We start from the raw sequence: 3,288 nt of genomic DNA on the forward strand, positions 1-3,288 counted from the left end.
AAAAATAAGACAAAGATAGCCTTAGTGCCATTTATATTCTATACTATATTAAAAGTCTTGATAATTGTAATGAAGTGAGATAAACATATATAAAGGTCACCAAATACACATTAACTGTAAAGGAAAGCAATCAAACTTACTCATATTCAAAAGCAGCAAAGATTTTAGAATCTAAAATAACTACCAATATATTATGAAAACTATTACATCAACTTAATAGGGCCCTAAATAAGATATCTGTTTAAAAGTTAAGCATACACACACACACACACACACACAATTTGCACTTATATACAAATCTCGCAATAAATAATTAGAAATTGAATTTAGATATGTTATTACTGTTTCTAACAGCACCACATCATCAAATAGTTGAAAATGTAAACAATGATGCCCAAACCTAAGTTATTAAGAGAAAAGCCTAAATAATGATAAAGAGTATTCATGGATGGATTCCAAGTTCTAAAACTAGGAAGTTTATCCACATTAATCTAAAAATCTAATGCAATTCCAACTAAAATATCAGTATTCTACCTTGTTCATATTAACAAGGCGATCCCTAAATTCAAGTGTCAAGAGACAAAAATGTGAATTCAAGAAACATAAAAGGAAGAAAAAGAAACTAAGTATTGGCAGGAAAGCAAAGCAACTGGAGCCACCACTGGGCATGTGAGCTGGGACCACCGTTTTGGAAAACTGCATGGCNCTCCATCCCAGGAATCCTTTAGAAAGGCAAACATATAATAGCAAATCTCATCATAGCTCCAAGCTGAAACAACACAAATGTCCACCTTTACACATATGAATAAGTAGATTATGAAATAATAACATAATTTAAAAATAACTATTATACACAAAATGAAGACTTTCACAAATATTCTATTGAATAGTAGGTGATAAAATGAACATATTGTCTAATTTGGTTCACATGAAACTGAAACACAGAATAGGACAATTAATTGGTAGTGGTATATGTTCTAGTAGCTCTCCTGTGGAAGGAAGCATGGATTGACAGGGAATGACTGACCATGGGTGCTGTCAATCCTTATTTAAACTTTAAATTGTTGATATGTGATTTATATGTCACATATAAGTTTCTGGGTAGTTAAGAATCAATAAAATTATTTCTATCTATGTGAAATCAAGAAAACTCTGAATAACACAGCCTGGGNCAAGACCAGCNCTATGGAATATTGTAATGCATTATTGATCAATGTGACTTTAAAAGACTGTGGGAGTCACACAGAACANGTAGTAGTGGGAACAAAGAAATAGATCCCAGATAAACTTAAATAGAAAGTGTAAATTGTGTGCTGTGTATATGTACACAGATGCTTATAATGTGCATGTTAGGTTTCAATAAACTGAGTGGAAAAAAATCAAACTAAAATTCAGCATTATCAAAAGGAGGAAAATCTTTCAAGAAAACACTTCAAGCCATAGACCCAAAGTAAAAGGTACAGTGAACGCTCATCTCCACTAACAGAACTGACATGTCCCTCATGCCTTGTTCTCTCTTTAAGATGAGAAGCAGTAGGCAAGAATAATAAACTTTCTTATTATCTCAAAGGGGGTCAGTAAGTTGACCCCATACCTTTTAGAGCAGAAAGGATCTTGATTGTGGCTTTGGGAGTAGTTGGATAAAAGAGCTTAAATAGAATGACCAAGAGTTCAGCTTCTTAGCTTTCCCCCTGTGATCACAGATGGCTGTGGGTGGCTTCTGCCAGCATCCTTCTGACTTCTCATCCAGTAGGAAGGTAGACATTGTCATCCCAGCACTTGCTTCAAAAGCCCTGTTGAACTGCTTTGGCTCCAAATATACCATACCCANTTTGAACCAAATGGGATGTGTAGAGAAATTCATGGATCTGAGATATTTGGTCCAGAATTCTATGCTCCACATCTAAACTAGAGAGGCTCTAGATGCCATGGGGGATACAGAGAATGTAATACACTCCAGAGAAAAACTNGAGTAGCCACACAGAAGAGGATGAGTATATTCGTGGTCACAAAATGTGAAGGGGAAATAGGAGTGGGTGCAGGAAAGACATTCTTAACTTTACCTTGACATTTGCTTATCAGTGTTAAAAACTAGAGTGCTGCTAAGGACTGGGCATATTTCTACCCTCACTCTCTAAATTCAGAGGTTGGACCCAGTGGGATGCTACTTGAAGGTAAAGGCTTTGGGATGCAGTATGGTCCTGATGATGGATCGCTCATGATTTTCATCAGTGCCCTTCTAAGAATAGACACAAGAAAAGGGGACTGTTTCATGGGAGCTTACCACAAGCAGGGTTAGGTGAGAAAGGGGACCTTCACCATCATCAGATCAGCTGCCACTTTCAGTCTTATACATCTCAATCTTCAGAATTATGGGAGATAAACTCCTATTGTTTAATCTAGGCATACCACATCACTTATTAGGGCATCTCACACAGACTAAAATGATAGCCACATCTGGCTTTGGGGAAAAGTAAAGGCATAAAGAGGTAGCAAAAGGTTCTCCTTCTTCTGTATTTCCTACCCCTGTACTTTATGTTTTCAGGAGTTGTTTGAGTGACCGTGTTTGTTTCCATTAACTGCCCTAGAATGTGAGCAGAGCGCTCACAGAATTGATGGTGGCTGCCACTGCAGAAAGACCATACTGTTCTGAAGGAGCGCTGTCTTTTCTAATCCTCTCTTTCTATTACTGGTTTTAAATAATGTTTCTGACAAGATTCTGCTTCTCTTTCTGGCAACTGTCAGCGAACAGGTATTGGGCATTATTTGTGGGGCTGTAAATACATTACATGAAAAAATAATGAGTCCTTACAAAGTCGGGAGCAATGCCTCGAGAGACATTTACCTAACATGATTTATGTAGGTTCAGGAATGAAGTTTCAGAAACTTCCAACTGGAAAACCTGGATCATAAAATAAAGTGTCTGTCAGATCAGACTTTGGTATAGCCCCTGGACACATTTCCCTTTTGCTTTTAATATGGAAGTTAGAAAATGNTGTTTTATGTTCAACTTAAATTGTTTAGTTAATGGTCTAAGGATAACTCTAGGGAGCTCCCCTCAGCATAGCATGTTATTACTCCATTCTTCCGACTGGATTCAATGTATCTATTGTGTTCTTGCTGCCGAAGCTCATCTCTGGGATTAATCATCCCCTTTACTAGCCTGAAAATGTAGACATTTAATGGATATACCTACATCAGTCAATTTAATGAGTCTCATTGTCTAGGGGTTGAAATAAACTAATCACTCTGATGTTAAAATATAATTGATGTTCATCCTCACTCCAA

The sequence above is a fragment of the Mus caroli genome, chromosome 9 (assembly GCF_900094665.2).
Source record: "Mus caroli chromosome 9, CAROLI_EIJ_v1.1, whole genome shotgun sequence".
Classification (NCBI taxonomy): domain Eukaryota; kingdom Metazoa; phylum Chordata; class Mammalia; order Rodentia; family Muridae; genus Mus; species Mus caroli.